Source organism: Catharus ustulatus, chromosome 3 (assembly GCF_009819885.2).
Source record: "Catharus ustulatus isolate bCatUst1 chromosome 3, bCatUst1.pri.v2, whole genome shotgun sequence".
In the NCBI taxonomy this organism is placed as follows: Eukaryota; Metazoa; Chordata; class Aves; order Passeriformes; family Turdidae; genus Catharus; species Catharus ustulatus.
In genome coordinates this window covers 70,503,612-70,517,391 of record NC_046223.1, presented here as the reverse complement: position 1 = coordinate 70,517,391, position 13,780 = coordinate 70,503,612, and the positions used below count along the sequence as shown (strand labels likewise).

At 39.6% G+C, this 13,780-nt stretch overlaps 1 long non-coding RNA gene across 1 annotated transcript; it reads left to right on the top strand.

The window, feature by feature from the left end:
- The first annotated feature begins 6,086 nt into the window (after positions 1 to 6,086).
- On the top strand, positions 6,087 to 8,236 carry LOC116994503. The gene is made up of 3 exons (XR_004417502.1): positions 6,087 to 6,216; positions 6,982 to 7,103; positions 7,511 to 8,236. It is a non-coding gene; the product is annotated as an uncharacterized LOC116994503 (long non-coding RNA).
- Positions 8,237 to 13,780: the final 5,544 nt, after the last annotated feature.

The window sequence follows — 13,780 nt, the reverse complement described above, 5'->3', positions numbered from 1 at the left end:
TTATATGGGCATGCATACAACTAAATTTTAGACCTGTTGTGCTTTTCAGTATGATCTAATGGCCACTGCACAGAAGCTGTTGTTAGGACTCTTAGGCTCCATTTCCCTTTTCTGCCAAGATTTACAGCTAATGAGATGCTATTTTCTGCATTCCTCGGCTAGTGCAAAACTGTATTTGTTAGTCATTGTTTTTATGATTTAAGATTTACAATTTCTAATGATCATGGGCAAAGAAAACCTTTTATTCCCTTAAGCACCATGGGAGACGGCATGTAAGAAAATCACCATGTAATTTTCACTACAGAAACCTTGTTGCTTCAAAGCCACTGTGATTTTCTTTAGGCTTATACAAAGAACTGAATCCTGACCCCTTGGCTTGAGCCAGGCAAAAGCTTTGCATGCATCACTATAGAGAGCATTTTAATTTTCATGAATGATTTCCTAAGACTTTGGTGAAGCAGTAGTCTGAAAACTGATAAAAATGAAATGAATATAGTTTTCTGGGAATGAATATCTCATTTCCAATGCCAAGAAGCAAAGTCATCTATTCAGGTGTGTTGAATTCAGTCTGCTTACCTGAAAATAAAATTACTATTCTAAGTAAAAGTATCAGAAAATGTCCCAGAGAAAACAACTTTTTTTCTTGGCAAAGCCATAAAAACCTCATACTGTGCCTGAATTCATATAATCTACAGTAACTCTGAAGTCAGCTGTAGGAAAGAAAGAAAGAAAGAAAGAAAGAAAGAAAGAAAGAAAGAAAGAAAGAAAGAAAGAAAGAAAGAAAGAAAGAAAGAAAGAAAGAAAGAAAGAAAGAAAGAAAGAAAGAAAGAAAGAAAGAAAGAAAGAAAGAAAGAAAGAAAGAAAGAAAGAAAGAAAGAAAGAAAGAAAGAAAGAAAAGAAAAGATAGAAAGAAAGGAAGAAAGAAGGAAAGGGAAGCTCTTTCTGAAGTTAGATGGCAATTTTGTGAATTCACTTTATTTCATTTTCCATTTTGACTTGCTGTTTGGAAGTTTATTCAATTTCAGCTCACACAGATAAGATGTAATGCTTCTTACATTAGTATTTTGAAGAAGTTTGGCATAATTGAATGAGTAATTATTCAGTGAATTGCTCAGGATGAAATTAAGATATTGAGTTCTTATGATTTCTATACATTTTTTGGCTTGTGGTCTGAGCTCTAGGGGAATGCATGCTTACATGTTTCGCATGACTTTTTGAGGAGACTAACCACTAAGAAAGGACAAGAAAACCTCTGGGACATTGTTTTTGTGACACCAGATAGACAGTGTTGTACCATAGTATCCGAGATAATGATGCAGTATTGACACTGCCATCACCACACAGGCTAACAACTAATGTGTGAATATGCTGCACCATTGCAGGGGCTTGAATATTTTTATTCCAAGGTTCAACCCTCATAAAAGTACAGATTGACCCAAGTGTATCTGAAACACTCATGGTTTTATGTTCTTATTAATTGCATATAGCAAAGTAAGTTTTTGGATCTGGATCTTTTACCATTTTTTCCCCCCATTTTGACTATCACACTCTTCTTTATAATGTAAATAACTATAATGATGATGCAGTGAAAATTTTCCTTCACACCGGTTTAAAAGACTAATCAGTCCCAACTATAATCAGTCAGCTGGTATAAGTAATTCCTCTGACCATGTGCCATAGACTCAAACTGTTGTAACCCAATACCCAAGATGCTTTAAGAATGGTATGTCCCTGTAACCCCTATAAAACCTATGGACTGACCTTCTGCAATCTTATTGGCAAGAAACCAAAGTTTCTCCTCCCCTTTTTCTGACCCTAGAAAAGACCCCAGACTTTGAGGAACTTCCTCTTTGTCCCCTGGAAGCCATGAAGAAATAAACTGAGGAAAACCCTGGGTGAAAGAGCCCCTTTGTATCTTTTATCCTGTTCATGTCACCCATCCCAGGCTTACCTTGCTGCAGAATTGCCAGTGAGCAGGGAAGCTTTGGAAGGAAGTGACACCAAACTCTTGGTATGGGTTCTATAAAATCCACCTGGCCAGTATATTTACTTCCTAGGATACCATATACCTATAAACATGATTATTCAGTAGCTGGGGACAAGTTTTTAGATGATGTTTGAGTCTGACAAGAAACGCTGTCTAATGTACTAAACCTGTAAGTATTTCAGTTCATCTGAATCAAACTCTTTTTTGCGCAGCCACTATTTCCTTACACCTGCCTTTGAGCTTTCCCATAACTGCAGCCACTCTGATGAGATGAAGAGCATGCTCACCAGGTGGAGTGTGTGGGTGGCCAGCTTTGCTTGAGGAACAGTCAGGTGAACATGTATGGGGGCACAGCAGTAATGTGCTAAATTTTCTAAAGTGGTGGGATGGGCCTTTAAGACTATAAAGGCACCACAACAGAAAATTTTGTGAACGCCTACAAGGGAGCAAAGACAAAAGTGTCTGTCTAGCAAATTGCAGCCGATGAAGAAGAACAGATCACCAGAGAAATAAAACAAATCTTCAGAGAAATAAGGCAAATCCATACCCCCAAAACCCATAAAACTCCATATCAAAACATATATAAAACACGTCATACCATGTCCTACTGCTGCTTTTGTGTGTTTATGTGTTTTTAAAACTTAATTTGACATTTTCTTCTAACAAAGACAAATGTTGCCTCACTGATTCTGATAAGACAACTTGTTTAATGAAAGTTTGTACAACACTGAATGAAATTTAAAGTCATGGTTTTAAGGCTGATACAACCAACCAACCAACCAACCAACCAACCAACCAACCAACCAACCAACCAACCAACCAACCATCCACCGACCTACCCAAATATAACTAATCCAGACAGCTGTTTCCCCTTTAAAATTTATGCAGATGTTGAAAGACATGCTCCATTAAAAACCTTTATTCATTGATTTAGGGTGTGTTTAATCCACAATCACAGAATTTGCTGGAACAATGTAGTAATTTCTGAACCAGCTTTAAGCTAGATATGCCATGGATAAATCAACCTCCACCATATAAACCCTGGATAAGAAGTTGAATTAAGAATTCCTTGTATATCTGGACTTCATACAGCTGTCACTTCTTTGATTGCTGTGTAGTCCTTGTCCTAACATGTCATAATTTATACTAAAATAATTAATTTCAATTCATCAGTACAAAAGCACATTAGTGTTACCTCCATGCTGCCTCTAAGCTGAGAATTCCTGCTAAGGTTATCATGAAGAGATGAAACAATACTGACAAGTGGGGATGTTGGTAGGGACATACCATGAGTAGAATAAATTGGTACAATTGTACCATTGAATACCTTCAGCCAGATGTGAGGCATGTCCCTCAGAGAGCTTTCTGAGTAGGAAAGCAGAGTTATTGCTATATTGCATAGCAAATTCAAGCAAGAGGACAAGTTGCCATGCAGAATGAGGACAGGAGTTTTCGTGTAAAGATTCATGGATCTCTGCACATGAAAGCACTCATACAGCAGAAGACAAAAGAGAAATTTGCTCAGCAGTGCAGGGAGGGGCAGGATATGTGTTTGTGAGTGTGGGATAAGATTAAGCAGCTGAGGTCTAAGTCATTGCAAGGCACAAGAAAAAGAATGGTTGGACCTTGACTGTCCAAATGGCAAGTGGTCCATGTATTAAGATACCAAGATACCCAAATCCTGAAGACTGTAGCAAATGGAGTCAGGCCCTCTAGGACTTCTGTAAAAAACTGGAGGTTGTGTGAGAAGGTCAGGGGACATATTTTAATCCTGTCTGTTCTCAAAACAGGGAGACTAGTAGTTGAGAACAGGAATAAAATGAGCACAGACACCCTTGAGTTCAACCCCTTTGGGCTACTGATTTTGTGACATTTCTGGATTATTCAGAGAATTACTAGAGCTTCATACTTTTAGATCACCAGCGTTGGAGAACCCAGCAGTAAGGTCCTCACTGAACCCACTGAAAGGCTCTGCCCCATTTTTACTGGGTCATACTTTGATTTTCTAATATTTATAGTTTGTTTGATTTGTGGGCTTTGGTTTTTGTTCGTTTGTGGTTTTTTTTGGTGTTCCCACATCCTCAGCTCTGGCAATAACAATGAAATTTGCTAGCTAGATGCTTGCGTGGTGTGATATTCCAAGGACAGATACAAATATCAGCTTTGAGAACTGCAGAGAGCCATTGTACATTTCAGGGAAATATGAACCTGAGTTTAAATTAAGGAAAATTAATGACTAACAAGGTGCTTTTGGCTAGCAGGGGAAGTTTAGCAAGCTGGGTGAAGAATGATCATTGTAAGATTAAATTTCTCTGTATCTCTAATGTGAGCAGCAAAATCCTCATTCAAAGGAGATGAAAAATACCTTCCTTAAAATGTACTTTTACTTTGAAACGGATAGTGGTGCTGCCTCTGGTTTTCAAAAGGGCCAGTACAGCCAGTGTAGTGGTTTTCCAAATGAGCTGAAAAGCTGGTGGTGTTACATTTCTCCAGTGCACAATCACCTTCTACAAACACCACTCCCTGACAGAGCAGTGCCTTGCCTCTACCCAGCATCAGTCTGGCTGAGCCCATGTTGGCAGCCTGTGTCTGAAATTAATCTTTTGTCATTCTCCCAAGCGTGCTGGGGAGGTCCCTGGGGCAAGGCCCTTGCTGGCTGTGTGCCCATGCCACACCCTGTACCCTGCCAGAGAAGAGCAGCAGTTTCTGCACGCAGGGAAGAAGATGGTGATGGCCTTGTGGATGGTGCAGGAGAACCTGCTTTCTGCTGCTGGGACGCCTTTGGTGGCTGGTTTTGGTGGGGTGAGGTGTAGTCACAAGGGAAGGGATGGGAAGGGAGTGAAAAGAAAAAGCCTTATGTGCTACTGCCATACCTGCAATGTTGGTCCCAGAAAATGTGCTGATGCTCTTGAATTTTAAACATGCAGGAATGGTATAAATCTTCCTGCTTTCAGTAGCCATGTTTTCTGAGTGAAAATCCTCTCTTACATACCACAGAAAGTAACCTAGCAAGCTTTGGAAATTTTGGTGCATTGTGTCAAGCCAAAAAATCCATGGAAACAACACACATTTTTCCAAATCAGTCATTGCCAAAAATATTTTCCTTCGTCGTTGCAACAATGAAGCTTTCAAGTGTAACTGAGAATTCTCCCCCTTTCCCTGGCTTTATGGATGCAGGATTTCACTTCCAACAACAGCTCATCTTCTGCATGGGAGCTTCTGTCAAATTTTCACTCTGCGCCCATCCATCCCCCATGGAGTGAGTTTATAGCAACCAACAATAAGTGGAGAGCTTGAAGCAGATGTAAATAAAAGGCTGGTGACCATTTTTAACTCAAAACAATGTACTGTGTTCACCTGTTTTCTAAGCAGGCTCAATGGCAGAGTTTGCACTTCTTCCTGGTCATCACTAAAAAAACAAAATATTATTAAAATTATTGAATCGCCAAAATTAAATACCTGGACCCAAATAATGCTGGGTGCTTCTTGCTGCTCCTTATGAGTTGCTTTGTATGCTAATTTTCTCAAGAGCAATCATTGTGTCAGATATTTTAGACAGACATTACATTTTATAGTTTAAATGTGCACAGATGTATTTAATATATCTGATATAGTGAAGTTGTCCATATGTGATGCATTATATATGATAATGCATGTATTTAAGTCTTTTAGAGTCTCAGATTATATTTCCATTGTGTAGGATGATGTATTATTTATTCACACACTGATTTCCACGTACATGTGTGCAGAAGCAAATTTGCATATGTCGTCTGTCTGACATAGTAACAAGCACACACAGATGCATGCTCAGAGTACAAATGGATAGATATTAAACATTTTCTAATATTCTCTTAGCAACAGCATTTTGTTATTGATCACATCACAAATGTGAAACACTTATTCAGCATAAAATGTCTGTTGCTTTCTGCAGTGGCTGCCATTTCCCACCCCCCCCCCCCCCTTCTTTCTTCAAATCGCCTGACCTCCCTTGGGAAGGCTTTTATGCACGTTCGGTATGCTCACACAACTATTTCTACTAGCATTGTTACCATAGAAACCAAGTGGTTTCTTTTTTTTTCAACCTCCTTCCTGTCAGGATTTGGACCTGGTGCCAGACCTTTCCGCTGTTAGCAATAATATTTTTTCAATATTTGGACAGATCTTTTAAAGCAAAAAACCTGTTTATATTTTCAAGATGTGGTACTTTGTTTCAGGATATAAATTCTCAGGTACTAACATCAGCCAATGGATTTACATATTTCAAGGAGCTAAACAGCTCTTTCTTTTGTAACATTTAGACCATGACATTTTGCAAAGAAGATGCCAGAGCTGCTTATTAATTGTAGACTTCTACTCAGAATGTGAATGAAGGGATTTATGTAATAGGTCAGTGGAATGTGTCTCACGTTTTCTTTTTTTTTAGAGCTCGTTTTCAACATGTTCCTTTAGTATACACAGAAACAGCTTCCTAACCACAAGCAGAGATGTGTAATTAATTACGATATAATTTGCAAGTTATTGATTGGCATAATTTGCAGTCCTCGCATTAGCAGCTTCCTCATATAAATTTTTAAGTATTTTAATTCTCTGACTACATAACATATTGATTTATTTAATGAATCTATGCTTAGTTAGATACACAACAGCACATAAAATTTTATAACTGTTCTATTTGGGCTGAATACATTATTTCAATTAACAAGACATAGGGAACATTAGCTTTACACTGAATCAACTGACATATTTTAAATGTCATTTGACTTAAACCACACATGCACATTAGGTCAATAGCTACAATTCAACACAGATATATACATCTGAAAATTTTTAGTTTATCTAAAATTGTACTGAAAAGCAGAATCACAATCACACATTTTCCTCTCTGATTTCAACATCACCTTATGTTTTGGATGCAAATATCATGTTACACCAGCAAAATGGGGGAGAAGGAAGAGCTAAGATGATTTGGAGGTGCATTTCTCTCTTGTCATCAGGCAAGCCCCGGACTTGCAGACCCAAAGCAACCGAATCTCCTGTAACAAAACTGCCAAGTGCAAGGCCACCAGAGTGGTCTCTGGTCCTCTTCTTTCCCTGTGATACCTCCGTGGCGTAAGAGGTAATTAAAGGCATGTAAACATGAAAAACAAATTACAGCATGTTCCAAGTGCGTTTATCCTTCGGTGACAGAAGAGGGAGCAGTTCTTCCTTCGCACTGTCGGAGATCCCCTTGGCACCCATCCCCCTGCCCATGCCCCTCTTGCCAAATGCAAACCTGCTCGATCGTAATCCAGGCACGGCTGAGTTTTGCTTTGGGGGCAAGCGCCAAGACATTTTGGGGTCGAGGGTGGAGGGGGGACAGACCACCCACTTTGTCTCTGGAGGAACAAAGCTGAAATTTTTCTGGGTTGCACTTTCCCTAAGGATATAGTTAGATATCAGGGTCTTTTGTGTCTTAATGTATATTTTTATTTGTAACAATGCTTTTTTTTTTTTTTTTTTTACCCGCCTCATCACTCTACAAAGAAGCCATGGTGGTGTGTAGTCAACTGGAGTGAATGTGTGCATTCTCCAGGTCTTGTTTTTGTGAGACTTTGTCCTGCTGTTGTTCCCACTCTGAGCTGAGCAGAAACCACGCATGTCTGAATAACAGGGCCCTTTCTGCCTGTTGTAATCCCGAATTGTTACAGTCTAGGGGCCAGCCATGCTGTCACCATCACAAATTGATTTAACCATCAATTGCAGTGGTCATTAAAGCTGCTAGAAGTCCCAGCCAAGCTGATGAATTGCAGCTGAATGTGAAATGAGCCTCCAAGCCCCTTTCCCACCATCTCATATCAAAGCCTATTGTGTCCCTCCAAAGTAAAGGGTCGGAGGTTCAGCCTGGAGTTCAACAATGGGCTCAGTCAGAAGATAGAGCTCCCTTCGCCCTGGTATTCCCAATTACAGTTTGCTTTCCATACCTTATTGTGCAGTATTTGCATGCAACTAATACGTGGAATTATTGACATACCCCAGTGTCAATGGAGCTTTTGAAAGGTTTATCCCCCAAATATATGGAATCCCAAGCATCTGGTGGCTCCCCAGTAATGACAATGAAACGATTCCTGGGTTTTCCTCCTCCGGCAGTGTAGTCGACTGTTCTGAGCTGAATGGCTATCTTTACTCAGCAGAGATTAGCTGCTTGCAGGCCTCACACAAAAAAAACCCCTGGGTCTGCTTCTGGATGTCCCTTTCCTTTAGATGTATTGTTCCCTGGACCTGTCTTGTTTCTCATTTTTATATGGAACTTAAATCTGCTAGTCTTTTGCTTAGTGGCTGTAAGTAACAGGACTAAACAAGAATAATAAAAAAAATCTAATGTACTCCACTTTTTTCTTTTTTTCTTTTTTTCTTTCTCTTTCCCTTCCCTGCTGTGTCTTGCATTTTTGGTTTGTTACTGAGACGCACACAGTATGCACTACCAGAGGAAATCACATCTAATCTGTTTTGGGAGATGCTGTTTGCGTGCTGGGCACACAAAAGCTGGTTTTGCCCAGAGGCTCTGTCCTGTCAGAGGGTGCTTTCTCTGTGGGCAAGGGGCGCAGGTAACAAGAGCAGTGTGAAGAGAGATGCTGTGGCTGTGCTTGTGAATGTGCAAAGTCCAGAAGGCTCCTGACAAGCTCACAGGCAGGAAAAAGTTGTGAGAGGGAGGGGGTAAGATCCAGTAGAGAGGTCACAGGTCCAGACTATTCCAATGTATTAATAATGAGTCAGTAGACAGTTCTAGGCCTGTTTTTCCCTAAGCTGTATTCATGATAGACTGGATGTCTCCACTAAATCTGTGTGGAGATGCTGTTAGCAGAGCATTAACCAGTGTTGGCTGGTGTTCCTCAGTGGCTCCCAGGGAGATCATCAGATGCCTGGTCTTGGACACTTCATTGTCCAAAGACAGGATGAACCAAAGGATAAATAAATACATACACTTCTTATTTAATAGATTCTTTAATTCTGATTGTATCACAGAAGAGCAACGTTTATGTTGAACTCTTGGATCTTTCATACCTCTGGACTCTTCCACTGCATGTAGCCGTAAACTTTCCTTCACGGAAAATAATATCATGGGTGATTTAATTTTTTTTTTCACATTTCACGTTCCAAGTGAAGCATCTGAAAAGTCCATCAGTGTGTATTAGCACCAAGTTGTCTCCACAGAAAGCTGGACTGAATGATTAAAGATTAAGAAATAGAGCAGTATTCTGTTTGTCCAATTAATGGCCCCAGGTTGTAATTTCATGTCTCCATGAGCCATGAATCTGATAATCTGTGATTTAAAAAAAAACCAAAATTCCCACTCTTCACTGTGACAAACTCAAGAGATTTTACCCTTTTTTTTTTTTTTTTTCCTTTAAAAATCAGAAAACCAGTCCCAGACAGGCAATAAAATGGCAATAGGAGTTTCCTCTGAATTGGAGACATACAGGTTCAAAACCTTTCAATTTTTTCACAGCACAGGTAACTATGCCACCCATTTGATCATGTGAAATTATTCAACAATAATTTCCAGTTGTTTTCTCTCAATTTCTTTCCTGAATAAGTAATTATTGGGCACAAATTTTTCAGAGGCACAAACTTGAGATTCTCAGAAACTTATTTTCTGGTCTAATCACTAAGCAAAAAGCAAGGCACTATTTTGGTCAAATAAGTAAAGGGGCAGCCTCAGCCTGCCTGTGCACTCTGAGTACCACTATTGAGGGATATGATGATAGAAAGTGAAAACTGCATCTGACATCTCGTAATCGTGTTGTTCTCTGTGCATATGGAAAGTGTTGAAACACTGCAATGTGAAGCCTGAATAATAAATGGAAAAGAATACAGATTACTGTCCAAACTTCAGTAACATCAGAAAGTGCAAGGGAAACCACTGACAAGTACAGATACTTATTTACTTTTGCGACAAATTTGTACTCTTTGACCATCCTTGCTTCTCAGCTTACCTATTGCAAATGTCTTTCCATCTGATTTCTACCAAGTAGTAATCAGTGAAACTGGACCTCTGCTCACACAACTTTCTTAGTTATACAAGCCCTGAAATGAGATGTGCAGGGTTCAGATAAACAACCTCAGCCCGTTTTCATTGTCCAGTTCCAAGGGAGCAAGGCTGCATTGAGATAAAACTTTAACAAGAATAAAGTTCCCTTCAGCTCAACTGTCAAAATTGCCTCTGAGTGAACTACTGCACAAATCAAAACTGAGAACAACACAAATTCCCAAGACTCAGAGCCTACTTGCTTTCTCAGGACCTGGAAGGCTACTGCTGTATGATTACCTGAGGGATCCTGGTCCTGTAATATCTATAATAATTCTTGGAAAAGGGTTTGTTTCCTTTTGAGTTGTTGAAACACGAAAAAATGAAGAGCTTCCTCTCTGGTGAAGAATAAAGGTGTTTATATTACAAACTTGCCTTCCACTGAAAAAATCAACCTTGTCCTAGAAAAATTTGTGTTCATAAATACATACCTATAGATTTTGGTAACATTAGGTTCACTGATAGATGAAAGTAGCTTTTGTCCCATAGGACTAGGTTCTTCAAATCCACTGAGAACAAAGATTTTACTTGTAATAGCCATTTATTGCATGGAGCAGGCATAGCTGCACACAGACAGCAATTTTTTTCCAACTCTAATTGGACTGGAAGAAATTATATTTCTTACAGGTTAATGTCCTAGGGCCTCTAAGCCACTGCCTCAATGCATTTTTTCATGGCTCCTGTGATGGTGTTTCTACATATCAGGAGCCAGAGTGAGGGTGGGCAGCCACTTATGCACATCCTGCTTGGCCATTTAATATGGACAGCTGTCATGTTCACATGGGGGCAGCCCTCACTCACCTGAGTTGTCCGATCTCCTGGCTAGTAACTTCCACAATACTTCAGGAGCTCTGCAGACTTCTCCACTTACATGCGTGATGGAGTTAAAATGGGCACAAACTGAAATCCAGGAGGTTTCTCTGAAGATGAAGAATGGCTTTTTCACTGTGAAAGTGACAGAGCACTGGCAGAGGTTTCTCAAAGAAGTGATGGAGTCTGCACCCTTAGAGATATTCAAAAGACATCTGTATGGAGTCCTGGGGAATCATCTCTGGGTGGCTCTGCTTGAGCATGGGAGCTTGGACCAGATGGCCTTCAGAGCCCTTCTCTGGAGACTGTCCTGGGATTTTGTAAAAGTTTCAAAAATTATCAGCAAGATAGACTGACAGGAAGATATGCAATTCCTCTCAGCAACTCTTGTTTTCATATGGCAGGCAGGGTGGAAACTTGGAAGTTTTTTGGGGAAGAATTTTCAGAATGAAAAAGGTAGTTTCATAACTATTGAAATCTAGAGACATTGAAATTATTTTTTCAAGGAAAGATATTTTCAATAGTACACACTTTTAGCTTTATGGAACCGAAGATAAGCTAATTTTTCCTCAAGATGGACAATTACTCTGCAAGTGCAACTGAAATTAATGCCTACGCACATTATTAACTTGATATGATTGTTAATTTTTGTAGTATTTATTTTTGTTTTGTTTTCATCTGATCCTGAGATCAGCTCAGCTGGTCAGACCATGGTGCTAATACCACCAAGGTCACAGGTTGCTCCATTTATGGGCCATTCATTTAAGAGTTGGACTCCAATGATCCTAGTTATGTTCTTTCAAACTCAGAATATTCTGTCATTTTGTCTATTGTTAGGTTCATTAACTTTCAACACCTACCCATAATGCAAACATGACAATTGGTGTTGCAAAGCTGTTGCAGAAAATGTTCATGCTTCACAAAACCATGGACTTCAGTTTGGTTGGTTACCTATAACACAGATGTGAACTACCTGAACCCAACTGGTCTCCAGGACTTCGTTGGATGTGTCTAAACAAGCCACTAAAGCCCTTTCTGTTGTCTTACTTGTTAAGTGTTTGTGGCTGTAGAAATGCATAACAGCTCTGACAAACAGGAGACGAACCCAAACATTTAAGAAATTGTGACAAAATATAAGCAACCTGTGTGACTGAGTTTTTGAGCCTGGGCTAATGCACCACGTTTAGATGTTAAGTCACCACTATGTTTCAGTGTCTCCATCTTCTTGATTCTATTTGTTTATGATTCCTTTTTTTATCATATAGTTTTGCTACAACAAAGCTGTTTGGTAACATATTTTTATGTGTAATGCTGGGTCTTACACGTTTTTAATCTCTTTTTCTTTCTCTACTTGTAGTGGTACAAGCAGAATAAGAATTACTTCCCTCAGAAGAAGAAATTATTATTTCAGTTTGGAATCCAGGAATAAATGAAACAAAGCTGCTGTCAAACCATTGTAAGCAGCACATAAATAAAAGTCAAGGTTTGTATGGCTGTGGCTGTCCACTTGCTATTAAGAAAAGGCATATTTCTGGGGGCAAGGCAGCAGGACCTGAAAAACTCTGCTGCTTCTCTACATGCTCAAAATAAAAGACTTAATAAGTTAGGGTTGTTTCCCAATAGAAATTGCGAAAGGCATTCATACTTGAGTTCATGAAGGGAAAAAATACAGTTATTCCTATTACTTCCTTTCAAGATATCCAAATGATTCTGTGCTCTTTCAATTGCACTTTCAGGGTTTCTGTTCTGGGTACACAGCCAAATTCAGCATCCCGCTTTCTTTGGGGTGAATTCCTGACTTCCCAGGCCACCACATCACAGAGGGCTGTCACCCAACCCTAATGCCAAACATGCCCTCAGAGACAGGCTTTTCTTTCCATTTCTGTTATGATTCATGTGACTCTCAGGTAGCCATGGAGAGGTTTTTCAATCATATGGTCTTGTTGTGGGTGCAAGCCAAAGTGTATGAAAAGCTGTGCAGACACTCCCACTGATATTCATGGTCCTGTTCCATCTGCTCCACCCAAGGAGCCATCCATGCTCACCGCTTCTGCATTTCCAGGAAATGCTGAAGTCATTTACCATTTATATTAAAATGCATCAAATAGAAGGCAAATGGTGAATCTAGGTTGCCAAAAATATATTATGTGGTTGGTTGTAAAAGTAGGTGGTAGGCACAGCAAATGGGACTACTGTATTCCAGTTTTATCACGGTGCCATTTCTCCCTGCCTCTTCAAGAAAAGTAACATTAAGCTTTAATAAATTGATATGATCTATAATTAAAATATCAGACCCAACTGGCTCTTGAATATATTACTTGCCTAGGGATAGGTTCAGTGATGTGGTGGCTGACATCATTCTGCCTTTTGAATGTAGAGCAATTATATTCTACTTCAGAAGCCTGATTTTCCATGAGACTTCCACTGCTAAGTCACTTGGATATTTCTGAAAAAGGCATGCCTTCTCTCTCTCTTTTGGAAAAGAAAATACTGTAGGAAAACACTGTTTTCTAAGAACACAGCTAATTAAAAGGCATGACAATGAAAACAAACAAATAGAACTTAATACAGATTTGGACTAAATAGAAGTGTTGGGATTGAGTTTCTTTCTGGAAGAAAACCCTGCTAGCATCAGTCAGCTTAGAGTGGGAGTGAATCTGTCCCATGGCTTCTGCTTAACTTACAAAAGCAGGAGAGACTTGTGGAAACACACAAGGGAAACTCTCAGAAAGGCCATTGTAGACTGCTAATGAGATAAATGTCCCTGATGTCTCCTGATAGCCCATGGGGAAAATAAGACTTCTCCAGAGGGTGATTCAGAGTGAGTGTAGTAGAAGCCGGTGCTTTCTCTGGAGAATCTTCTTACTTCCCAGGGACTGCAGGAATTACTCCACTAGCCCTGAAGTTGCTTTTAGAAA